This window comes from Petaurus breviceps, unplaced genomic scaffold (genome assembly GCF_028583685.1).
Source record: "Petaurus breviceps papuanus isolate PSGF00001 unplaced genomic scaffold, PetGlider_PUasm1.0 175, whole genome shotgun sequence".
Taxonomy (NCBI): Eukaryota; Metazoa; Chordata; class Mammalia; order Diprotodontia; family Petauridae; genus Petaurus; species Petaurus breviceps.
The window spans coordinates 61,384,375-61,412,221 of NW_027185764.1; the positions used below are offsets into that span (position 1 = coordinate 61,384,375).

Sequence of the window (27,847 nt, forward strand, 5' to 3'; positions counted from 1 at the left end):
GCAGCAGCCAGACAGAGAAATGGCAGCTTTGGAAGCAGAGAACAATGGGAGAGGATGCAGTTTCAATAGATGATGTCTGCAGAAATCAAGTAAAGTGGTGGTGGCAACAAGAGAAGATTCAGGACCCAAGCAAGGTAGCTGCCAAAAAACCCAGCCCAGCAACAAGGCATAGCAGGTTGCCAAAGCTCAGAGTGAGTCTGGTAGGATGCTGGAATGGTGAAAATTGTTTTTTTGTTTTATTTTTCTCTGTTGTTCTTCTGACTAGTCTTTCAATTGCATACTTGGCTATTTGTTTCTAACTCCTGCTCAGATGGCTACATCGTTTATACTGGATTGAGACTTGAACTGCATTTTCCTAACTCTGATGGTCAAAAACAGCCCCACACTTTAACTGAGAAAGTGAGTGGTTCCATAGTAACTTGATACATGTGCCACATGTTTACTTCTTTAACTTCCCTATTTAACTTCCCTTTAAAAAGATGGGGGTATTTTACTTACCTCTGCATTTCCCTCAGTCTTGCACGCAATACTTAGAAAAAAATTTTTCCCCCAAATTTTAATTTTATATTAGGAAAACTGTAAACATAATTGGAGGGCACAGGGACAAGCCTTGGGATTCCATTGGTATAGGGAATTCTGGTATGAAGAAATTTCTTCCATTAATGCAGGTAAGCACCCTTTCCAAACACTTACTGTTTTATTAAGCTGCCTAAAGTCCTCAGAGGTTTGGGGACTTGTCCAGGGTTCAGCTAGTTAAAGGCAAGATTTCCTGACACTAAAGCCAGCTCTCTATCCATTATACTACACTTCCTTTCATTACAGTTATACAGTATAGCAATTTTCCAACATCTTCACTGTATGGGCAAGTTAAGTAGATTCACTTGAGCAATCAACAAGGCATCTTCTCTCTAGAGACATAGAACAGAAGTCCCTTCCAGGGCAGCCCTATCAAGGACTAGGTCTTGGTCAGAGCACACAAACTTGTACACACAAAAAAGATCATTATTGCTTATGAACCAATCTGCCAGATGTTTCCCCTCATATGGAGAGGTACTAGACCTGCGATTTCAGTGGTGGTGTAAGATGAGGAAACTCCCTCTACCACTGCAGGTTAGTACCACCTCTGTGACTTAAGAGTCTTGGAGCTGCCTAGAAATTTGGGGGCAGAGGGAGATGGGAAGTAGAACCTCTTACACTAATACCTGCAGGCAGCATAATGATTTCATTTTAAAATGTAATTGTCATCTAGGTTTTATTGTACCTTTCCTTATTTTGTTAAATGTTTCCGATTATATTTTAATCCCCAAGGTCACAAAACCACCATGTCCAAGGTAAGACTTTGACCTGAAGCAGTTTTTGATTATCAATTGGGGAATGGCTTAACAAATTATGCCAAATTAATTCAATGAAGCATTATTATGCTATTAAAAATTATGAAAAGTATGGATTCAGAGAAACTGGGGAGACCTGCACGAATAGATGCAGTGGATGCAGCAGAACTAGGAAGACAATTTATATAATGAATATTTTTGTAAAGAAAACAATTGTGAAAGACTTAAGCTTTCTGATCAATGCAACAGCTAACAAAGATTCCAGAGGACCCAAGAGGAATCCTGCTTCCCCACTAAGTGAGCCTCTATTTGTATCCTCAGAGCTTAGTGCAGAACCTAGCCCACAGCAGGTACTTAATAAACGTCTGGCTGGATGAGAAGAGAAGCAACAGACTAGAGTCAGAGAATAAGACATATACTTTTGGACATGGGCAATGTATGCATTTGTTTGAATTATCTGTTACAAGGGAAGGTTTGAGGGGGTAGAGAGAGAAAAGGGAATTAGAGCAATGACAGAATGACAGTAGTACCAAAAAAAAAAAAGAATGGAATAAAAAAAAGTGTTGTAAAACACTTTAAAATTGCACACAGGAAAGTAAGAAGAAATTCAGAGACACGGACAAGCAAAACAGTGTTAGAACAACTTGTCATAAATTATTTTTAATGAAAACAAGCCATAAGTAACAGAGATTCATAATTTTATATGCATATTCTTTACATACGGAAATACTTATGCTTGTTGTTGTTTGTCAAGTTCATAATAACAAAAATTTTAATGACATACCAGGATCTGAAAAATAGTTTGCCTAACATGAGTAAGGAGTCTAACAAAATAGATATATTGGGGACAGAGTCAAGATGGAGGAGTAGAAGCAAGTCCTCCAAGCTGCTCCAGCTTCCACCTTCCCCAATTCATGTAAAAGGGGACTCTGAACAAACTTTGGAGCTACAGAACCCACAAAATGACACAGAGAAGTAACCTCCTGCTGAGGACAGCCCAGCAGGCTGGCAGGAATCAGCCAGCACAGCGCTCTGGGAGCCAAACCCAGCTCCATGCAGAGGTTTTAGCTCCAGGGCAGGCCTGACTAGCCACCTGCTGGAGGGACTCCAGATCACCAGCAGCTGTGGTGGTTTCTAGAATTATCAACACAAATATGCTAAGGACAAAGTGAGAGGGCAGTGCAACGGACTTTGGGACCCAGTAGTTGAGAGTGCGTTGGCTTTTGCCCCCAGGGCAAGAAGCTACTGAGCAAGGCTTTGGAGCCGCCCCGACGTGGTATCGGCAGCTCCTGGACTGCAGAGTGTAGGGGAACCCAGCGACCAGTTTAAGGGGTAATCATTCTTGCCTTAACCTGCTTGGATCTGGATGGAGGGCTAGGATGGAGGTCCTGGGGTATGTGTCGAGCTTGCAAGAGTGTGTGGAGGCTTCAGCAAGGGCACCCAGCTAATACCTCCGGCAGCTGAGAAAACGCCAGCATTTGGTACAAAGCTCCCCTGTCTGGTAGCAGAGTCCTACTGTGGCAAAAAGCCCAAAAGTCAAGTAATTGAGTGGCAACATGACCAGGCAAAGGAAACAAAGCAAACAGAAGAACCCAACATTAGACTCCTATTTTGGGGACAAAAAGGATCAAAGCATGGAACAGGAGGAAGACAGTGAAGTCAGAACTCCTGCACCAAAAGCTTCAAAGGAAAATACGAGCTGGTTACAGGCCATATAGGACCTTAAGAAGCAGATAAGAGAAGTGGAGGAAAAACTGGGAAGAGAAATGAGAACGATGCAAGAAAATTATGAAATGAGAGTCAACAGCCTGACTGAGGAAAATCACACCTTAACAAATAGACTAACTCAAATGGCAAAAGAGGCTCAAAAGGGCAATGAGGAGAAGAATGCCTTAAAAAACTAAATTTGCCAGATGGAAAAAGAATCTCAAGAGCTCAATGAGGAGAATCATTGCTTCAGAATTAGATTGGAGCAAATGGAAGTTAATGACTTTATGAGAAATCAAGATGCTGTTAAACAGATCCAAAGAAATGAAAGAATAGAAGGCAATGTGAAATATCTCATGGGAAAAACCACTGACCTGGAAAATAGATCCAGGAGAGATAATTTAAAAATTATTGGACTACCTGAAAGCCATTATCAAAGTAAGAACCTAGAAATCATCCTCCAGGAAATTCTCAAAGAAAACTGCCCTGATGTTTTAGAACCATAGGGCAAAATAGAGGTTGAAAGAATCCACCAATCACCTCCTGAAAAAGGCCCCAAAAAGAAAACTCCTAGGAATATTGTAGCCAGGTTCCAGAATTCACACATCAAGGAGAGAATATTACAAGCAGCCAGGAAGAAACAATTTGAATATTGTGGAAACACAATCAGGATAACCTAGGATTTGGTAGCTTCTACACTGAGGGATCAAAGGGCTTGGAATGTGATATTCTGGAGGGCAAATGAACTGGGATTAAAACCAAGAATTACCTACCCAGCAAAACTGAGTATCATGTTTCAGGGGAAAATATGGTCATTCAGTGGAATAGAGGACTTTCAAGCAGTCTTGATGAAAAAACCAGATCTGAATAGAAAATTTGACGTTCAGATACAAGAAGCAAGAGAAGCATGAGAAGGTAAACAGGGAAAAGAAATCATAAGGAACTTACCAAAGTTGAACTATTAACATTCCTACATGGAAAAACAATAATTGTAACTGATGAAACCTTTCTCAGTATGAAAGTAGTTGAAGGGAATATAAATGTATATATATATATATATATATATGTCTATATATGGGCATATGAATACATACGTGAATATATGTTTACAGGTATACATAGATAAAGGGCACAGGACCAATTTAATATGAAGGGATGATACTTAAAAGGTGAAATTAAGAGGTGAGAGGAATATAATGAGAGGAGATGGGGAGAGACAGAATGGGGTAAACTATCTTATATAGAAGAGGCAAGGGAAAATGGTTACAATGGAGGGGAAGAATAGGAAGGCAAAAAGGGAATGGGTCAACCTTATTCTCATTGAGTTTGGCTTGGGGAGGGAATGAAATACACACTAAATAAGGTATCTCACCCTACAGGAGAGTAGGGGGGAAGGGGATGAGAGGGGGGATGATGAAAGGGAGGGTAGGCTGGGGGGCAGGGAAGTTGGAAGCACCCATTTTTTAAAAGGGATGGGATCAAAGCAGAGAACAGAACAAGTGGGAGGTGGGATAGGAGGGAGGGAAGTATAGTCAGTCTTTTACAATATATCTACTATGTTAACATTTTGCACTAGCTACACATGTACAACCTATACTGAACTGCTTACCTTCCCAGTAAGGGTGGGTGACAAGGGAGGAAGGGAATGAATCTGGAATTCAAAGTTTTAAAATCAAATGTTTAAAAAAAAATATACACACACACACTATTATTAATACTATTTTACATGTAATTAGGAAATAAGATATACAGGCACTGGGGCATAGAGATCCACCATGCCCTAGTGGAAAAGTTGAAAGGTTTTGGGAGAAGATATGGGAGAGAGCAGATTGGAGGAGGAGATATCCTGTGGGACTGCTATTTTGGAGCGGTGGGTAGGGGAAAAACGGGGAGAAAATTTGTAACTCAAAATCTGGTGGAAATGAAAGTTGTAAATCAGAAGTTAATAAAGCATTTGAAAAATGAAAAAAAAATAGATATATTTGCTTACCATAAGCTAATATTTCTATTCTTAGAGTAAATACATCACCACTCAAGACTGAAACTTCAGTTTATGTTGACATTAACCACAAGTTCTGACTAATTTCAACATCTAGGTGAAAAACACAAAGTGCTTCTGCATATATTATCTCATTTGATCAAGAAGATAATATGTGGCAGTGATTATGATTTATGTTTCCAGTAAAAACTTGCTATTTTTTTTTTTTCGCAAGAAGAAAAGGGTGGGTCAAAAGAGGGAATTGTGAAAAAGAGACCTAGAATGAAAGACTCAGGAGAGTCCAGGAAAGAATCCATTAGCTGAGAACCAAGAGGTGAATAAGACCCAGCTGCTGCTAAGCTTTTCAACTTCCCGGGCATCAATGTGATTTTTTTCAGAGGCTGACAGACTGAAATAGCTTTTCTCTTGGGATGCCAGGAGCTGAGTGGGTAAGATTAGGCTCTTCTAAAGATCCCCCCTCATAGCCCAGCCAAGAAGTGCTATGAGCTATTCTATGAACTACTGAAACCAAGATAAAGTAGTGAGACTATAGTTCACAAAATAATTTACAAGGCTTAGCCATTTGCTTAGCCATACTGTTGAACTTCAAGTTCCAGAACTGGTTCTGGGGGAAGGGGAGCTCCAACGGCCATAAGCTGTTTTCTATGAAGAGAAATTCAGATTCAATGTGAGAAACATCGATACGGGGCCAAAACTTTTCCTAGCGCTCTCCATCATCATTTCAAGATCTTAGCTGCAGGTTAAGCATTTATTAAGCTTAGAAGAAGCAGAGTGGAAAAGTTGTATCTCCTTCTATCCAAATTCCTGCTAGTCTTTTGAAATGTGATCATTTTAAGAGAAAAGTTTTGCATTGTTCAAAAGCTACAATCATATACTCTTACTTCAAATCTCTCACTAACACAGAAAATGTAACATGATACATTTTGTTTTTGTAGAGAAAATATCAGGAAAAGGGGGTGATTGCTTGGATATTGTAAGTAATAATATACTCCATGGGGCACAACTGATAGAATACCAGGCCTGGAGTCACGGAGGACCTGAGTTCCAATCTGGCCTTAGACACTTCCTAGCTGTGCAACCCTGGGCAAGTCACTTTACCCTGTTTGTCTCGGTTTCCTCATCTATAAAGTCAATTGGAGAAGGAAATGGCAAACCATTGCAGTATCTTTGCTAAAAAAATCCCAAATGAGGTCACAAAGAATTAGACGTGACTGAAAAATAACTGACCAACAACAAATAAGACAAGATCACAATCTAGCTGTGCACATCTATGTACATATTCCAAAAATTATAGGTTACTGAAAAGGAGAGATAACTCTGAAATTGCCCTAAAAAGGTGACAAGGGTGTTATATCAACACTAGACCAGTAACCTAAAGACAAAAGAAAAAATTAATTGTATATACAAAAATATTTATAGTAGCTCTTTTCATGGTAGCCCAAAATTAGAAATTAAGGGAGTAGCCTTCTATTAGAAACTAAAGGGGAAAGACTGAACAAATTATGGTATATAAATGTAATAAAGTATTTTTGTGCCATTAGAAATGGACAATTTTAGAGAAAACTGGAAGATCTCTATGAGATGATTCAGAGCTTAGTGAGAAAAACTAGGAGAACAATTTATACAACAAAGACATTATAGAGGAAAAACAATTTTGAAAGATGATCCATGATATCAAATTACTTTCCTTCTCAAGAAGGGAGGGAGGAAGTGGGAGGGAGGGGGAGAATTTGTAACTCAACATTTAAAAAAAATGAATGATAAATTTTTTTTTATGTGTGATTGGGAGATATTTAATTAAGTAAAAAATATTAACCACTGGAAAAAAAAGAACTCTGATCCATGTAGTACTAAACCTTAGGTCCAAAAGAATGATGATGAACCACACCCCCTCCCAACCATCTCCTGCCAGAAAGGTGATGCTCTAAAAATACAGAAAAACATACATTTTCATATGTGGCAAATGTGGGACTTCATTTAGTCAGACTATTTATTTATGTATAGAGGGCTGTTTTTAAAATAAAACATCTGTCAGTAGTGAGATGGACAGATTAATAAAACTTTTTAAAAAGTAAAGTGGCTGAGTTAAGGGTATGAATCTAAAGTCTATAGCCCATTATCCCACTTCCACTGAAAGAAGAATGCCAGGCAGGAAAGGGAGACCTAGGAGTTGTAACTGAACTCTTTACATACTTTCAATCAACAATCATTCAACAATCTATTAAGAGTCTTCTATACACAATGAAAGCTATAGTAAGAGATAATACGTAATAAATAAGACATAATTCCTGCTCTCAAAGAGCTTATAATCTAATAGAAATAAAACATGTACTTGAACAATTATAATGTAAAATTTTAAAAAAGGTAATAAGTGAATTACATGTACCAAGTGGGATGAAAATTTTGAGGAAAGGGAGCTCATTTTCACTTAGTGAGATAAAGTAAGTCTAACTGAAGGATAATGGTACTGGAGTAAGACCTTGAAGGCCAATAAAGGCTCTGAAAGGCAAATGGGGAGAGAGGAGCATACCATGCTTACCTAGGGAATACACAAAAAGTAGGTTAGTGGAAGATTATGAAGAATCTTAAATGCCATACTAAGGTTTAGACTTTTATTCAGTGGGTAAAAGATTCATTAAAGGATTTTAATTATCACAGGGACATGATCAGATTTGTTCATAAAGAAAATTAATCTGGTTAGTGACATGAAGAAGTTGTGTAGGGTGAGACTTGAAGTGAAAACCAGGGGGGTATGGTACTATTCTGGCAAAGAAGTAATGAGTCTTGAATTGGGGTGGTTTAAGAGGCAGTAGTGGTGCTAGTGGTAGTGGTAGCAATAGCAGCAGCAGCATTTATATAGTGTTTTGAGATTTGCAAAGCCATGTTCTTTCATGTGATCCTCACAAGAACACTGAATTAGGTGCTATTACTATTCCCACTTTACAGATGAGGAAACTGAGGCTAACAGAGGTTAAGTGATTTGCCTAGTAAGTGCCCATGACATTTAAAACAATTAAGAGACATAATTTTGGGGGTAATTTAATTATTTTATTAATAAGGCTATCATGTTATTAATAAAAGAGGTAAGTGGCACTCTCAAATGCCAAAGAGCCCTCATGGCAGTGGCCTCCCAGTTTATGTGCTCTTGGAAGAGTGAGTGTTCCTGAGGGTGGCAATCAATTCTGATTGGTTAACAGTTAATGAGAGAATATTATAATTAGGGGCTCATTCTAATGAGGGTCTTGGGAGTACTGACTGAACACCCAGAACTTGGTTAAAGACTTATCATTTTCTATATTACCTGTTCAACAAAAGGAGAATTCGCATTTCCCCAGACCTGTCTGAGTAAACACAAAGAGCAGAAATCCACCCCTTAGCCTAAACTTGGAATTTCTTTTACTGATTTTGATCAGATCTTTAGCCTGGGCAACTCTCTGAGAAAGATTTCCCACACTGGTTGATTTCTGGATGAGGAAGTAGAAAAGGGAAAAAACCTTGGCCCTGATTCAATAATTAGTTATTAATACAAGACAAAAATAATAATTCCTCTCATGCCTGATTCATTCAATTTGAACTCAGGTCCTCCTGACTTCTATACATTGCATCCTCTAGTTGTTAGATAAAAAAGAGAATATGATGCAGGTCTATAGAGATCAATGGTATAAATTAAAATAGACACAGGGGCCACTGCACTGTGCAAGGATCTCTTCAGGCCCACAGATTGACTTGGTTTCAAAATGTAGTGTTGACAATATTTATTGTATTTTCATTAATTTTGTTATATATTGTCCAATTATATTTTAATCTGCTTTGGGCTGGACTCTGGAATGTTGCGGGCTGCCTTTGTACAGGCAACATGCTTGACACCTCTGGTCTAGAGTTGGAAAGTAGAGGGAACAGGACAGCTAGAATGACTGAGTTCATAAATGGCCTATCTTATACCAAAGGGATTCTCCATCTCCTAAGTTTATGCACATCCAGATCACGACTGGTTACTCACAGGTGCCTGGAGCCAGTTTACCCTAGATTAGTGCCTTTAGAGAAAAGTCCTCATAATAAAAACAGAATAACCTTTAACTGCCTTGGACAGGTCATTCTAAGATTGGATAGAGACAATTTCCTGGGTTGTGGTTCTGTGTTCAGCTTCCTTTACTACAACCAGGTCAAAATCAGTAACCAAAGGTAGTATAGAAGCAAAAACACCACCACCACCACCACTGAACAAAAATACTTTCTAAAGCTTTTCAAAAAAAGCTTTCTAATAAGCTTTTTAAATAGTGTATATTTGATCAGTGGTTTGTATGCTATCAATAAATGATATGGTTTGATAAGAAGTAGGTGAGGTCATGTTTCATTTATTTATATATAGAACTTGACTAATAGAAGGCAGCTGGGTGACTCAGTGAATAGAGCACCAGCCTGCAATTAGAACGACCTGATTTCAAATCCAGCCTCAGACATTTACTAGTAGTGTGACCCTGAGCAAGTCAATTAACCTGTTTGTCTCAGTTTCCCTATTTGTTAAATGAGGATAATAATAGCATCTATCTTGAAGGGTTGTTGTGAGGATCAAATGAGTTAATATTTGTAAAGTACAGTGCCTGGAGCATAGTAGGAACCATAAAAATGTTATTTATTTTTGTTATTATTATTATCCTTATTAATATATATGAGGTATGGCAGAGCTATTCCAGAGAAAGAATCAAAAGGATTTGGTAAATGATTGGATATGGATATGGGAAGTGTCATAGGCACTTACTAGTTGTGTGACTGTGGGCAATGATATGGATATGGAAATAAGTAACACAGGGAAGGAATCAGGTCTGGGGAGTTTTGAGGCAGAATGCCTGAGAGAACAGTGATTCCCTTACCAGGAACCATGGAACTCAGAAGGGTAAGGACACTTTTAATTACATGTAGTAATTTTTTAAAAGTGAGTTTAAAGTACCAATAGGACATCCAGATGGATATATTCAAGAATTATTTGAAAAATGTGGTTCTGGAGCTCAGAAGTAATTTAGGACTCACAATTACTATAAAAAAGGAGAAAGAAACTGAATGAATGTGAATTGTATCACAAACATTTTGAGAAACAGGCTCAAAGTCTGGCTATGAATACCAGGGAGAGACAAAATAAAGAAAGATCCACAATGCTTCTAGAATTCTCCAATGATCAGCAAATATCATAATCTAGCTGTAGCCCACTGAACAAAGAACTTGGCTGATATTTCCTTGGCTCGGTTTCAACTAGAAAGTTAGCGACCAGTTGATATACTCCTGTACATAAGACATAGGAAATGGGAATGAAAGTACTAAGAATAGATACTCCACACACCCCTAAAATAATAGTAGTAATAATTTAATAATTTTAAGCCCAAACAGTCTGAGATTCTAAGTGAACAGTATTCATCAGTGTTCTCTGAGAAGTGAGCTTTATTATTCACTGTAGACTGAAGCAAGTAGGATCTTGGCCTCAGACTGTAAGAGTCACAGTGGAGAAGGAGCCAGCTCCCAGTAATTCACTGTACTTGGGGATGAACTAGACAGGGCTCATGACTTCAGGCCCTCCACGAGGCCTATGCAATCTGTAGAGCCTACTCCCAGATAATGACCAAAGAAGGAGGCCACAAGCAGGGCAAAGGCAAGTACCAGCATGAGGCCAATAGGAGAAAGAGACAAAAACCAGAGACTGTGGCAGAGGGCAGACTGGCCCCAGACTTTGATGAAGATTTGTGGTAGGGAAGCTGTAATAATATCTAGACTGTGAATGTTTCAGAAGCAAAAAGGTTCTGCACCCATCCTATACTATACAAGGGGGAGGGAGGGGTTTAAGAGCCTGGCCTGTCTCAATTCAGGAAGTAAGCCTAGAATTAGGAGCAAAGAGAAGAAAACCCTTAATGTGATGAATAAATCCTAAGGATTGAGAGAAGCCCCAGAAATAAACACAAACAAGAGTCTCCCCACAGTAAAGATGTAGATATGTTTTAGAGTTGACCACCATCATCTGTTTTCTACCCAGTACTAGGTAGGGCATTTTCTGATTTGTTCTCATTCCAGGTTCTAAGGCAATCAAGCTAGTATGTTCTGATATTTCCACATTAATAAAATAAAAACAACTTTCTCCTTAAGCAATTAGGTCTCAGCACCCACCAAAGTTCATTAAATAGTATTTATTTAATAAAATGGAAACATCTATTTTCATATAAACATTTACTTACCTCTCTCACTTGCTATATAATATGTATGCATCTGCATACATAATATATACATACATATGTATGTATATATACATATCTCAAACCTAATCTCCTAGGTTTATCTAAATATCAAAGTTGCTAGCTATATTACTGATTAAAAATGTAACAAACAACATAATGACATAATTAATTTGGTTGTATCAACAATGAGAAAGATTACAACCAAAGTCACTACAATTTCTCTTTAATTTTAGAAACAATGTCCCAACTTTCAGTTTGCTTAGGATACCTATTAAAATCTCTTATCAAGAATTCTTTTGATTTAGTAAAGGTCTAGAAGCTAAGGAGGTACACATCAATTAGGGGATGACTGAACAAATTATGGTATATGAAATAACATAATTTTATTGCACCACAACAAATGACTGAAAAGTTTTCAGGGAAACTCTAGCAAGACTTGTATGAACTGATGATGAGAAAAGTAAACAGAACTAGGAGAATAACTTATGCAACAAAAACAACATGAAAACAAAGGCTCCAAAAGACTTAAGGACACTGATCAGTGTAATGACCAACCACAATCTCAGAGGACTGAGAGTGAAACATACTACTCACCTACCTCCTGGCACAGAGGTGATGGGCTCAAGCTGCAGAATGAGACAGACATTTTGGGGATGTGGGAATTTGTTTTGTTTGCCTATGCATATTTGTTATAAAGGTTTTGTTGTTCTTTTTTCTCAATCTGTGGAGGTCTGGAGAGAGAAGGGAGATAGAATAATCTTGTCACCCCACCCCCTTCAAAACAAATAAGAAAAGAAGGTCATTGGTATATGATATTTTTTTACTTAATAGTATTTTCCCCAATTACATGTAAAGATAGTTTTCAACATTCATTTCTGTAAGATTTTGAGTTCCAATTTTTCTCCCTCCCCCTCCTTCCTAAAACAGCAAGCAATCTGATATAGGTTATACTTGTGCTATCATGTTAAACATATTTCTGCATTAGACAGAACATTTTTTTTAAATGCACTAAAGAAAACAGAATGAAGGGCAGAAGGAATCATGGGCAAGCAGGACAGCTTTGAAAAATGATAACGTGATGAATTTATGATGTACTTAAACGAGAAGGAAGTTGTACATAAAAGAGATTTGTAGTTTCATGTACAAACTCTCTTTCTAGTCCTCTAAAAAGATTAAGAACCTATGATCTAATCTAATCTCCTATTTTATAGATGAGGAAACTGAGTCCCAAAGAGTCCAAATGACCTGTCCAAAGTTACAAAGGCAGATCTTTGATGGCAGATAGTTGAGTAAGAGACAGCAAGACAACTCTCACACAACTCCTCCAATAAAGATTGAGGAAGAACACTAACCAGAGGAGTTATATGCAAATTCAAGAAAAAACTACAGTGGGTACCATTTTCCGGAAAAAGATATTAGTGAAGATGGGTTGGGAAATTCTTTCCAATCTCCATGGTGACCCCCACCTCCCATTACCATAAAAACCAGTTAAAGAAAAAGACTGAAAAGGAGAAGCTAGAGCTTGTAAGACTGGTGATCTTTTCCCTACTCTACCCCCTCCAACAACCAAAACCATTATACTTCCTGTAGCTCTATTGATTGTCCCTCTATTTATTGTATCTATGACCCTCAAAGTTTCTGGCCAGCACAGAAAACCCCTCCCAGATTAATATTTTTGTGATGGTAAATTAGTCCACCTTGTCTCAATCCTTACTTAGCCCTTAGTAATTGAATGGGTGTTGTCTCAGATAAATTGAGGTCTGGGAAAGATCTTAATTCATACTAGGCCATTGACAGTAGTCTTGACTTTTGTCTTGCCACTGGACTCCAATGTCATCAGGAACAGACACATTGCACAGCTCTGCCTCACTTAAATCCAATTCACATGCAAATCAAGACATCACCATGTGATGTCATTGGTCTTTGAGAAACTAAGGAACAGCAGCCATAACAATGTATGGAAGGACTCATTTTAGTTGATATTTATTAAGGGCAGATTTTCTTTTTAAACGGGATGGAGGGGAAGGGGGAAGAAGCCTTTTGATATTACTTCCCCAGATAAGAATTAAACAATGTCAGGAATAAGTACTCTTAGTCATTTCTCTTTGTCTTCCCTTCATGTAAGTTAATCTCTCCAGAAAGGGAATCAAACTGTTTCACAGGCTCTTTACAGAATGATATTTAAACGGTAACTCCAAGACTCTACTGACTCTTAAAGAAAAGTACCAGTATCTACAATCTTTGAGGGACAAGTTATTGATTCTGGTGTTATATTTCTCCACGGAGAAAAATTTTCACTCTTTGAAAATTCATTATTTCCAGACACATCAAAAGAGGTTCTGGGTCACATGAGCAACAAGGTGGAAGACTAGACATTTTCTCTGATCTTCATCTCTCAAGCTTCTCCAAAATAGAAAATATGCACCAAAGATAAAGCAATTTTAGCTATCTCCATGGTCTAGGACACCCAGAATTCAAAAGGAGAAAAAAAATACATGAACTAACACATGGAGACCTTGAGCTCACTGAGCACTCCTCCTCTACCTCTCACACTAGCAGACCCAAGGACCTGACACGTAGGTGGGAGCCTGCAAAACCTAACCCTCCACCTGTTTTCTCTTCCTTCTTTCCTCTGCAGTGGGGACCCTAGCTACAGACGGCGGAAGTCTGTTCAGGAAGTGACACAGTCAGCTTGAACAGGTGGCTACCCCCCAAGGAAACCACCATCAGTAATGACAGAGTCAGAAGGCAAGTAAGGAGAAATCAGGGGGGGGAAATAAAGACTGAAATTACCAAAGATCTCAGGAAAAAGAAAACTCAAAAGACCCTGAACATAAGCAGATTAATCAACAGGGAAAATATTAACAATATAAGGAAATATGACCTCCAGAGCTAGTAAATGAGTTCAGGCATCTATGAAAAAATATTGCAAAACAAAGGAAAATGATCCAACACTTAATGCCATTGACAGAAGACCCTGTGACAAGTAAGGAGAACATGGAACCACAACAAACTGTTTCTGAGGAGTTCAAAAGAGAAATGAAAATTACAGGAGCAGAATTTATGGCCTGTATAGCAAAAATAACAGGCAGAATAAAAGTAAAAAAACACAAAAACCTGGACTCTGCAATGGCAAGTCCTACTAAAGAAATAAGTGAGAATAACAGATTGGGAATGCAAACTCATGAAAGTGAAGAAGAATTAAGAAGAGAGATGCAAAAAGCAGTAACATTAAAAGAAAATATGTTCATTATGCAAGCAAAACATTGATCTCAGAGACAAGATACATAGAGACAACCTAAAGATCAAAGGTCTACCAGAAGAACACAATAGGACAAAAAAACCTTAACACTATAATGAAGGAATAGAAAAGAACTTCTGGACATAGAAAATAAAATACCAATGGAAAAAATTCATAGATTGCCTCCAGAAAAAAAAAAGCCAAAGCTGCAAACTCCAAGACACACCGTGGTTAAATTTAACAATTAAATTCATAAAAAATGTGTTTTGCATGTGATCATGAGAATGGAAATTTGAATAACTTAAGATTATTCTGTACCCACCAGAAACACAAGAGGGAATAAATAACACATTCCAAAGAGCATTGGAAATCAGGACGTAGCCCTGGGAGACTTACCCTGCAAGTTTGAGCTTAACATTCAAAAGTAAAGAGGTGTTTTTGAAACATTTTTTAGAAAGAAAATAAGAACTAAAGAATATTTGCTTCTTGAATACTTCAAAATAAAAGAAATGCAGGAAGAATGAATAAATACATCGGTCAAAAATAGCAACAGAATAACAGCCAAAGGACCAACCAGTAAGTGATTTCTTTCTAAATATACACAAAGGGTGAAGTCCTGGGGAGAGAACAGTGAGGAGGTGGGCCTAGGGTATTACCGACAGAACTTGGCAACCCCCTGCCCAGAGATGAATCACTGTTTCTTTTGTGGGACGAAACATGGCAAGGTACGTGAAGAGGGGCAGGAGTGGAAGATTAGTGGAGTAGGGGGGTAGAGAGCAATGTGATATGCCAGTGTCAAATCTAGAAAGAGAAGCTACAGGAGCCTGGGTGAGGAGGAGGGATAGAGGACTAAAAAAGAGGGGAAAGGAAGGAGTGTTTGCTTTGGTAATAGTGGAGTATTCCACTGATGAATGAATGCTTCTATGAGTAAAGAGAGATGGTCTGTGAAGGGAGATAGGGCCCTGGTGATGGGTGTGACCTGGAGGATTTGGTACTTGAAAAGTCTACTGGTCCTACCTGGTTTGGGGTTTGGGGGAGGAGAGTACGGCAAGAAATGGAACTCCTTGGGGGCAACTAGCCTTTGGGAGAGTGGGAGATTACATGAACCCAGGGAGGAAATACTGAGGTAAATGGGGCAAAAAACAGGTAACTAGAGGAAGGTACAGATCAGTGGTGGGCTGAATAATCAGGGAAGTGGCGGAGCCCTATCATGGGGCAGAGTTTTCTCTGACACCTACAATAACTGGAATTGTGCTAGGAGTGAGGCAGATGAAAAAGAAGAATCCATAAGGAAGCTCTATAAAGCAGTGGCAGAATCTGACTGCAGGTGAAAGTCTAGAATGGATACTTTGGAAGTTTGCATAGTACTAGGAATACAGAGAAAACGTTTAGAGGGGTCATGAACCAGAGAATGAGATCTAGAGGGGCAGCTACATGGGGCAGTGTAAAGAGTACCGGCCCTGGAGTGAGGAGGACTTTAATTCAAATCCAACCTCAAACACTTAACACCGTGTGACCTTGGGCAAGTCATTTAACCCCAACTGCCTTGCCTTCTGCCCTCCAAAAAAAAAGAAAAAAAAGATAGATGGATAATGAAGATAAAGATAAAGAAAAATAAAGATGGATAATGAAGAGCTTTAGAGAAATCCTCCTTGAAAAGGGGTATTGAATAAATAACAAACTAGTGAATAAGACTGGTTGAAGGGGAGGAGAAGGAGGAATCTGCTTGACTGAGGTGGGAGAAAGGGTTTAAGATTTATATAAGCACAAAAAAAAGGAATGAATAAGTGCAACTCAAAGGGAAAGGGATAAAAAAGAAGAGGGAATCAGGAGAAGAGAAACAGTGAGAACAAGGCCATCTTATAAAAAGATTAAGGTAAAGTAATTGAAGGTATTGTGTTTATAGCAGAAGAGGGAGGACAATCATAAGTTTAAAAAAAAAAGACAACCCAATATCAGAAAGAGGTAGAGGAAAATATATACCTAACTCTCATAATTTTAAATGTGAATGGATTAAACAATTCAATAAAACAAAAAAAGAGGGACAGATTGGATAAGAAAACAAAACCCTACAATCTGTTGTTTATAAGAGACACATTTAAAAGACAAAGATATACACAAAATAAAACTAAGGAGATGGAAACAATTTACTATGGATTAAGTGAATCCAAAAAAGCAGGAGTTGCAAACATGCTGTCCAACAAAGCAAAAACAAAAGTTGAAAAAATAAAGAGGGCTAAACAAGGAAATGATATTATGCTGAAAGGAACCATAAACAACAAACCAGTGTCAGTAATAAACTTACATACTCCAAATGCCTTAGCATTCACATTTATAAAGGAAATATTATCTGAACTTTAAGAAGACATAGTAACACAATAGTGACAGGAGACTTTAATATCCCTCTCTCAGTTTTGGATAAATCTAATACAAGGATAAACAAAAGGGAAAATAGGGAACTGAACAAATTCCTGGAAGAACTAGAGTTAAAAGACGTATGGTGCCTTCAAGGTATATCAAAGTCTCATTAATATTATATATAATTCATCTATAATGCAAAGTATGTTCTTTCAGAGAAGAATAAAAAATACAAGACTAAGAACAGTGGTAATGATATTTAAATATAATAATATAACATTATGCATGTGCAACACTATATATATGTCAAAAGTACAAAGCAACATTATATATAATTTAATAATGAATTATACGTAATAAGCACTTCTCTCTTTTTTGGGAGGAGGGGGGAAGGCAAGGGTTAAATGACTTGCCCAAGGTTACACAACTAGTACATGTCAAGTGTCTGAGACTGGATTTGAACTCAGGTCCTCCTGACTCAAGGGCCCGTGCTCTATTCATTGTGCCACCTAGCTGCCCCTGTAAGCACTTCTCTTGAAATATCATAATTTAAACTATTAAAAGTTTTGATGGTTCTAATTCAGATGTCTTCTGCCACTATCTCCTCCTTCTCCCCTATCTCATATGAAGAAGTAGACTTTTTCCCAGTCAAGTAAACCCTGATTCTGCACAAGTATTCCCCTTCAATCCTGTCTTCCTAGTAGATTATCTCTTTTTATCATTCCTACTCTCTTACTAATCTTTAATCTCTCCCTGTCTATACACTGCTTTTCTTACTCGCCACAACCATACTCCTATAGCCCCCATCCTCAAAAAATGTTCATTTGATCTATATATCCTGGCCAGCTATTGTTCTGTATCTCTTTTTGTGGCTAGATTCCTTAAAAGGTCCTTCTATAATTGGTGTCTCCATTTCCTTTCTTTTCACTCTTCTTAACTCTTTGCAGTCTGGCTTCCAACTTCATTATTCAACTGAAACTGCTCTCCCCAAATCATCAAATCTAACGGCCTTCTCACTTCTCATCCTTCTTGACTTTTCTGCAGCCTCTGACAATGTTGATCACCCTCTTCTTGAAACTCTCTTCTCTGTAGGTTTTTTATGGCATTGCTCTCCTCTTCCTGTCTAACCACTCCTCATTCTCTTTTGCCAGATCTTCATCCAAGTTATGCCCACTAGGTAGGCACCAAGGTTCTGCTCTGGCCCCCCTTTTTTTCTTCTTCCTCTCTCTATACTATTTCATTTAATGATCTCATTAACTCCCTTGGATGAAATTATTATCTCCATACAAATCCCGAGATTGACGAATCTAGACATAACCTCTCTCTTAACCTCCAGTCTCAAATCTTCAATGTCAATTAGACATTTCAAAATGCTTGTCCCATAGACATTTTAAACTCAAAACATTGTCCCAAATCAAACACATTGGATCTTTCTTGCTCCAAACCATCCCCTCTTCCCAACTTTCCTATTATTGTCAAGAACACCACGATCCCCCCAGTGACCCAGGCTCATAATCCTTGACTCCTCACTCTCTCACCCTCCCTTTTCCTAATCTTGTCCATGTTACCTTTATATGTGTCTCTTATGAACTCCTTTCCTCCACTGCCACCACCTCAGGCCCTCATTGTCACATTCCTGGACTAATGGAGACTACTGAAATGGTCTGCTGATTAATCTCCCTGCCATTCCAGTTTGTTCTCCACTCAGAGGTCAAACTAATCTTCCTAAAGTATAAGTCTAACCGTATCACCCCTTTTCTATCTTACTGAATAAACTCCAGTGACTTCCTATAACCTCTACAATCAAATATAAAATCCACTATTGGCATTTAAAGCATTTCTTACTTAATCTGGTCCCTTCCTGTATTTCCTGACTCGCTATGACTTTCTCCTGCCTTCCTCCCCAGTGCTCTATGATCCAGTGACACTGTCTTTGCAGTTCTTCAAATAAACTCTATCTCCTGATTCTAGGTCTTTTCACTGGCTATTTCCCATTCCTGAAATTCTCTCTCTTCTGATCTCCATTTCCTGACTTTGTCCTGGCTAAAATCCCACCATCCGCAAGAACTGGTTCCCAAACCTCTTTAGTGATGATGCTTCTCTCTGCTGATGGTTCCAATTGATCCTTACGCATATTGTTTGTATGTAGTTGTTCCCTTCTCATGCTCCCCCTTAGACCGTGATCTCTGGGACTGCGGAATTTTTGCCTTTCTTTGTCTCCTCAGCACTTAACACAGTGCCTGGCACATAGTAGGAGCTTAACAAATGCTTACTAATTCTTTTGTGACATATATCAACCTTCCTCCCTTTATGCCCAAATTGATTAATGACATGAGCTTATTACTAGTATTTCTAATCTTGAAGGCTTGTCTCTTTATGCTTCGAGCTTTACAACTAAGGTGCTAGGCAAGAAAACTTCTGCCTCTGGGTTCATCCCTCTCATTTTGATTGAACTGGGAACCTCCTCAGTACTAGTTAATGGGCTTCTATATACAGCATCTGCTTTACTTGAAGAACACCTTGTTAGAAGCTCTCTAGGCTAACTAGAAAGAAAGCTAGGCTTCTACTTCTGCTGTCTTTTCCAAGGAGAAGTAATCTTTCAAACATATTTTTAAAATTCTCTTATATCAATTGGATATAAATCACATCCTTTTTGTATGTTTTTTATATCCAAAACACGAATACCTTGGTTTCTTACAAATGTCCATCTGAGTTTTACCTCACTTTTCAATTTCTTCTTCAGCTGAGATATCTCACACTTAAGTTTTTCTATCTGGTTATCACTATCACTAAATCACTAAAGTGGTTATCAGGTCTCCTTAATGATTTTTAAACACAAAAATTTTTCAATAAAACTTAACCATCTTTTTTTCAATCCTTAATTAAAAAAAAAACTTGGGGTTTCTCAATAGTGAAATCTGCTTCCTCTGAACCAAGTGATAATTCTTCTCTCAAGGGCACTTGTCCTATTCATGGTCTTCTAGTCCACAGTTTTTAAATGCAAAGTAATTATTCTTGTCTTCTTGTATCATGATGGCCATATTTTTATCTAAAACTGCTGTGATCTGACTGATGAGGTTGTTCTTGCTATTTTGGGGGTCTGAGATGAGCTCCATCCTTGACCCCATCTTTATTTCCAAATACTAATTCTTTTTTTTCCTGTTGGTAAGAATTTATTCATTCATTATTCATCCACACAATAGATATTTTAAAGGTACATCTTTGTTTTCATTTATTTTGCATATTTAATGTATTATATTTAAAAATAATTATGAATAAAAATCATAATTTCACTTATTACCAACTGCTCATCCATCAAATATTTGTCCCTTTCCTTTTGCCTTTATCATTCTTCTTTTTTAAATTTACTTACCAAATACTCATTCCTTAGAATTAAGTTTCTTATGTGCCAATTCTGTAGTGCTCTCAGGAGCATTTTTCTACTGATGTGTTGATCTAGACCACAGTTGTAACACAAAATATTACTGCTTTTTTTACTTTGTGGTGATTTTGCCTACGACTGTTAAGACCTCTGTCTTCTGTCTTTTGTCTTCACTAATACAATGATTTTTCCTCCTACAGTGCCATCTTACAACAGATCTCAGTAAACTTTTGTATTAGAATCAATATTGTCAGTTCAACTCTCTTGTTATGTGCTTGTAAGTAGCCCATTACAGGAATGAGTGCTCTAGGGCTAGGTGAGGGTGAATCTCTTCAAGTTAAGTGCCCTCAAAGCAGTTTTCTGTTCCCAATCCATCCTGCAAACTTTTGTCCACGGATTTTTTGAAACTATGAAGGTGAGTACAGATAAACAACAACTGGGAGTAGTTTTTTTTTTCTCTTAGTTGTATCTCAAGTCATCACCCACTGGTTCTAGGCTAGCTTCATCTGCTTCCTCCAGCTTTACTGCTCTCCTTTTTAGTAGTCTCCTTAATTCAGCATTCACATTCCCTACAAAATCAGTAGGCATTTCTCCTTTCTACCAAATGTTAGTCCTTTTTTTTTGAGCATGGAAGGCAAGGCCATTGGGGTTAACTGACTTGCCCAAGGTCACACAGCTTGTTAAGTGTCAAGTGTCTGAGGCGGGATTTGAAATCAGGTCCTCCTGACTCCAGGGTCGGTTTTCTATTCACCATGCCACTTAGCTGCCCCCAAATGATAGTTTTAACAAAAGAATCATAAGCTTGTCTTGGCAACTCACAGACACCAAAACTCTAACTTTTGCAAGCAAGTCTGTCATGTGAGGATAAGCTGTTTTTTTCCCTAAATCTTGTGCAAGTGCAAAAGCTGATCTTTTGAGAGAAGTCAATAAGCTATTTATCTTTGCTGAAATTCCAGTCAAGTCCACAGTAATTCTGTCACCTTGTTGACCTAAACTTCCCATGTTTGTTCCCCAGAAGGAGATGGTATTTTACCAGAAAAATTTCCTGACTTGAAATAGCCCTCTGTAACAATGTATAACTACTTTCAGCCTTACACACAGGCACTGCTTGACTGTTCAACTTTTGGAGTAACTTCATCCACAGGAGAGTTATCTTGTTCTGCAGAAGGAGATCTAACTCCAGTTCTTCTCATAGGACAGATGAGTTGTTAAGAACTCTCTTTAACTAACCTGTTTGTCATGGGCCCCCTTTTCTAATTAAGGCCTCAACTCCCCCGATCAACTCCTCTTCAGAAGGGGATACATAAAATTGTCTTCCTAGTGTTAGAGCCTACAGTCAGCTTACATGGTATTTTTTTTCATGATCCAACAGATCAGATTATTAACAGAATATTGATTGGTTTCTCCATTCCTGACCTTACTATGAATTAATTTTCAATATTCAAATTCTTTTTTTCCCTTTTCAATGTGCACATGAGTTTCCAGTTCAAAAACAATACAATACCATACTTATTAAATATGTCAACTTCCATTTTTTTGAGAGTGACAATATAAAAATTATATTTGGCAAACCAATGATGCTAAATTAATCATTGAACAAACAGCATATACATTAATAAGCAATTAAAACTGTATAAAATTAATATGTATCAAAGAAAACCATAAAAGAAACAAATGAACATCATTAATCATCAGATGCAATGTCAGCTACTTTGCATCTATTAATTTTATAAATTACAACAGGTAGACAACAAGAGAAAATCCTGTGATGATTAAAAAAAAATAACAACAATAAAGCCTCAAATACTGGTCTATACTCTGTTACAGAATTTGGGAGTAGACAATCGTTTTGTGAAGTCTAGGTGGGATGATCAGCTTTCTCTCTGTTACTAGCTCATTTTCCTTATTTGTTCTCATTCCAGGTTCTAGGATAATCAAGAAGGTAAATTCTGAAGGGGGCCAAAAAGGAGAGAAATAAAATGTCAAAAACAAATGGTTTTTGAGCTGAGTAAAGAGAGGACTAGCAAAGGAATGAAATCAAGACCACTTCAGTAACAGATTACTACTACAGATCCCACTCCTTTTCATTCCCTAGGCTTATTCTTCCTTGTAAAGGGGATAGGGAAGGAAAAAGAAAAGGAAAAATTGTAAGAGAGATATGATGGACAGAAAAATACATCTTATACTCATTATGTCCAAAAGAGGGCTTATTCTCTTTCCCCTAAACCAGAGGTTCCCAAACTTATTTGGCCTACTGCCCCCTTTTGAAAAAAAAAAAGAAATTACTCAGCACCCCTCTGAAAATCTACTTTCTTTAACCCTTTTTTTTTTGAAATTTGCATCATTTTAAAAAACTGGCAATATTTTTAAATGGTGCATCTTAAATTTAATAATTTTTTGTAAATTTTTGATTTTTTTCCTGCAATGAAATTTTGATGATGCAGTATTGCATCATATAACCATATAGAATCATGTAATGGTAATTTTGAATTTGAAGATCCCTTTGTGTTGGCAAAAATAGCAGGTACTTAGCACTCAGTAACTGATCAAACCTCTGTTGGGGAAACAGAAGGTATGAACTCCTGCCTCCTGTTACTGATGTAAAAGGAAGAGGTTGGCTAAAACAGGAAGCTACTGCTGTGTGTATATAAGGAAAAGCCCCAGAGAGGCACAGTCAGAATTTCTTGAGACTAAGATCTGGGCAGAGCAGCTACAGAAGAATGGAGAACTGAGCCAGAATTTCCTGGGAGCTTTTGGTGGTGGAGCTTCTTCTGAGCGGGATCCCAGGAGCCCAGGTGACTGAGGAAGCATGACTGGGAGGCTGAGACTTTGTTTGTGGCTTGGTTGAGCCTTGAATTCCCTGGAGCAGCAATGGTGAAGGATCTGACATGGACCAGACCCTGTGAACTTCAGTTTGGAGCAGGACCTACCCAGAGAGCTGGTCAAGGAACTGGAAGCTGCCTGCCATTGAACCCAGGTGAGTCTGGTGAATCCAGGTAGAATCTGGGACCATGGAAGGGGATCCAGGGAATCTCAGAATAGGCCCCAAGTCAAGGTGAAAAGAACTCTCCTTGGGTATTGAGTAATTACAGAATTATAGTTTCTAGTGACCTAAGGGGGGGAGGGTTTTGTGTATGATACTTAGTAACTGATTGATGAACAAGTAGGGTTTTGTGTATGATACTTAGTAATTGATTGCTGAATAAGTGACTGAGTTAATCAAGACTTTGCCCAAGAGGGGAAGACTTTGACTATTGTACTTTGAGATATTGTTACTGATAAGTGACTGACTGAGTTAACTTAAGAGTGACTATTTTACTTTGAGACTATATTGTGAATATCATATTGTGATTTTCTGTGATAAGCTGTAATAATGTGAATGCTGTACCTTGATTCTCTGTGAAAGTTTTGCTTTGATTTGTTATGGAATAAATAGAGTGATCACTATACTGTGTAATCAGAACCTTAAAAGCTGTTCACAGTAGCATTCTTCTGGAAAGCTTTTGTGCATGGCATTACAAATCATAGCATAAACAAGTCATTACGTGCACATATTCCTGCTGATGCATGTTGAACTTGCCAACAATGCATGACAGGCTTGCCTGCCAATACTTGCTTGTTAAGACCTGCCAGAGGACTTGACCACAGATAGGTTATAACCCGCATTTTGCGTGTTTATTTGGAAGATAACATAATCACTATAACTTTAACTCTGTTACACAACAGATGAAACATATACAGTTTTTCAAATTTTTCTTTTCTTCCCTTATGCTTCCACTGCCCACTTATTTTTATTTAACACTCCCTAATTTCATCTGAGGCTACTACCACCCCCTTGGATTGTTCCAGCACCTCCCAGGGGGCAATACTGCCCACTTTGGGAGTCTATGCCACCCTCCCCACCTCCTACCTTTAATATTACTTTAGAAAGCAGTACCATCCTCACAGTACCTCAGGCTCACAATCCAGGATTTATCTAGGACTCCTTACTATTTCTCACCCCCATATATACCACGTTGCCAAAGCCTGTTGATTTCACTTTTGCAACATCTTTCCTAAGTGCTCTCTTTTCTCTGATACTGCTGTGCCTCTAGCACAGGCCCTCATCACCTTGTGCCTGGATTATTGCAACAACCTGCTGATGCATCAGCCTGCGTCAAGGCTCTCTCCATTCCATTCTGTCCTCTATTTAGCCACCAAAGTGATTTTCCTAAAGCTCAGGTCACCCCTCTACTCAATATTCCAGTATCTTCCTATTGCCTCTAGGAGTAGATACAAAATGCCCTGTTTGGCATTCAAAGCCTTTCCTAACCTAACCCCCTCACACTTTTCCAGTCTTCTTCCACCTTACTTCCTAACTGTTCCACCCATAAGACATGTCATTTCATAGATCTGGATATTTTCTAAGGGTGCTGCCCATATTGCAAATGCTCTCCCTGCTCTGCTCTTCCTACAGAGCTCCTTGGTTTTCTCTAAGTCACGACTAAAATCCCATCTTCTATCACCTTTCTCAATCCCTTTTAATTCTAGTGCCTTTCCTCTGTTAATTATCTCCTATTTATTCTGTAGAGAGCTTGTTGGTACATGTTTGTTTGCTTGTTGTCTCCCTCCTTGGATTGTGAGCTCCTTGAGGGCAGGGACTGTCTTTTGCCTCTTTGTATCCCTAGCACTTAACATAGTCCACTATATAGCAGATGCTTAATAAATGTTTATCAACTGGTTGATAACCAGCATCATAACAGTGAATATAAATTAGATGAAATCACTCATAAAAAAAGAAAAGAGTAGTAGAATGCAATAGAAAACAGAATCAAAAAATAAATCCTTTATAAAAGAAACTTACTTGAAACAGATTCACATAGAGGAAAAATAAGTGGATAAAGCAGAATTTATTATGTCTCAAGTAAGTACAAAAAAGCAAGAAAAGTCATAATGATTCCAGGGAAAGTAAACAACAATGACAAAAGGATGGTGAAGAGATAAGCAGGGAAAAATTACTATGCTTAGTGTACTGATAAGGAAATAATTGATAATGATATATTATTAATACTTAACATGAATGTACCAAATAGTACCTAGCATCTAAGTACCTAAAATGAAAGATAATCAAACTGCAAAGAGAAATAAATGGCAAAGCTATAGCAAAACAACCCCATGATAGTGACCCATTAAAGACCTAGAAAATTTAAACAGAAAGATCAAGAATAGAAATTAAGGATCTGTCAAATATATCTGAAAGCTAGTTATGGCCCTTATCAAATGAGAATAAAATAGCATACATGTGGCTAAGGTGTGCACAGAAACCTTACAAAAATAACTTATAGGTATTATCACATAAAAAGCTTAAACAAATGAAGAAAGAGGGAAATGTTAAACACCTCTCACTGACCACAAGAAAATAAAAATTATAATCAATAAATGGTATCTAAAGAAAGGATTCAATGTTAAATGAAAAAAATATTATCAGAAAGAATATGGAAGTAAAAAAACACATAAAAATAATAGAAAACTTCAAAGAAACTTTCAAAGAAAACATCATCAATGAAACAATATAGCCAAAACTTCTAATATACAATGAAAGCAAACATTTCAGGGAAATTTAAATCTATAAATATCTTCATCAACAAAAGAAGGAAAAAAATCACTGAAGTATGCCTGCAATTTAAAAAAACAGAAAAGCAAAAATTGAAAAACCCCAATTTATCACACAAATAGAAATTATTAAATTAAAGAGACCAACAAAATTGAAATTAAAAATCAATGAATTGCTGAATAAAACTTAATATGGGTAACAGTATTTATCTAAAACAAAGAGTATCTAAAATACTCTTTTATTTACCTAAAGTAGAATAACCCTTGGGGCCTTTCCAGTAAGATCAAGGGTAAAGCAATGATGTCCACTGTCATTAGCGCTATTTGATATTGTTCTTAGAATATTAGCTATAGCAATAATGCCAGCAAAGAAATTGAAGAAATAAGCATAGGTTAAAAAAATTAACTAAAAACTTCAGTAAAGCAGCAGTATTTAAGATAACCTCACAAAAATCTTCTACCATTCTATATATTACAAAACAAATAGGTAGAGAAATAAAAAGCAATTGTATTCAAAATAATTAGACTTATCAAGACACACAAGGAAATTATGTGAATTCACACACAAAATACTTATTTATAGAAAATAACTGGAGAGGTTAATCACTCAAGGTTGGGCTGGATTAATATAATAAAAATGACAACACTTCCTAAATTAATATGTAGATTCAATATTATACCAATTCTATTTCCAAAGTATTACTTTACAGAACTAGACAAAATAATAACAAAATTCATCTAGAGGAGTAATAGGTCAAGAATATCAAAGGAAATAAAGAAGAAAAAATAGGATTCAAGGAGATTAGCAATACCAGATGACTAATTATACTACAAAGCAGTAATTACCAAAACTATTTGGTATCGGTTAAAAAAAAAGGAAAAGTTAATTAGTGGAACTTATTAGGTAAATAAGATCCAAAAGCAATCAGTCATAGTAATAATGTTCAATAAACATAAGCTTCTCAGCTATCAGCATTGGACTACTATAGTAGTTGATTAAAAACTTCTAGAAAATCTGGAAAGCAGTCTGGCAGAAATTAGATTTAAACTAATAGCTCACACTATGTACCATATTAATCACCAGATGGATACATGATCTAAATATAAAAGGTACTCTCTTCTCATAAATAAATGAGAAGAGAAAGGAAGTAGATACCTTTTAACAACTATTTTGCTCAGTTGCTTTTCAGTCATTTTTCTTTGTGACCCCATTTGGGGTTTTGTTGGCAAAGATACTGAAGTAGTTTGCCATTTCCTTCTCCAGCTCATTTTCCAGCTGAAAAAAACTGAGGCAAATAGAGTTAAGTGACTTGCCCAAGGTCATTTATCTAGTAAGTGTCTGAAGCCAGATTTGAACTCAAGAAGATGAGTCTTTCTGACTTCAGGCATGACACTCTATCCACTGTACTGCCTAGCTGCCCTTTAAATCTATAGATAAAGGACAAATTCTTGACTAAACAAGGGATATAGATCACAAGAAATAAAATAGATAATTTTGATTGCATAAAACTTTTCACATAAAGAAAATCAATGGCCACATGTATCAGATAAAATGAGATAATATACACATGCAAAACACTTCACAAATTTTAATGCACTGTATAAATCTTGATTTTTATTATTATATGAAAATATGATCCAAATTACTAGTAATAAGAAAATACATATTAAAACAGTTCTGAGGTTCTATATCACACCTATCAGGTTGAAAAGAGAACAAAGAAAAAAAAAAAGAAAATGGCAATTGCTACCAGAATTGCGGGAGAACAAGTGTACTAATCCACTACTGGTGGAACTGTGAATTAGTCTGACTATTGAGGAAAATTATCTTTAACTATTCCCTCTAAAATGTGTCTGCCTTTTGAGTCAATGAAAATACTAATAGACATATATACCTAAAAATCAAAGAGAGAGGCAGCTAGGTGGTACAGTAGATACAGAACTGAGTCTGGAGTCAAAAAGTCCTGAGTTCAAATCCTGCTTCAGACACATATCTGTATAACCCTGGGGAAGTCACTT

General features: G+C 37.3%; 1 protein-coding gene and 1 long non-coding RNA gene across 8 annotated transcripts in view; one reads left to right on the forward strand and one right to left on the reverse strand.

The window, feature by feature from the left end:
- On the forward strand, positions 1–27,746 carry LOC138158911 (uncharacterized). Of its 2 annotated transcripts, none has more exons than XR_011167767.1 (3): positions 1–134; positions 13,894–15,072; positions 22,159–27,746. It is a non-coding gene; the product is annotated as an uncharacterized lncRNA (long non-coding RNA). The 2 variants fall into 2 exon arrangements; XR_011167766.1 differs by lacking the exon at positions 1–134 and adding an exon at positions 7,424–9,931.
- The window catches only part of RNF38 (ring finger protein 38), a 220,708-nt gene that overhangs the window by 102,831 nt on the left and 90,030 nt on the right, over positions 1–27,847 (reverse strand). The window lies entirely within an intron of this gene.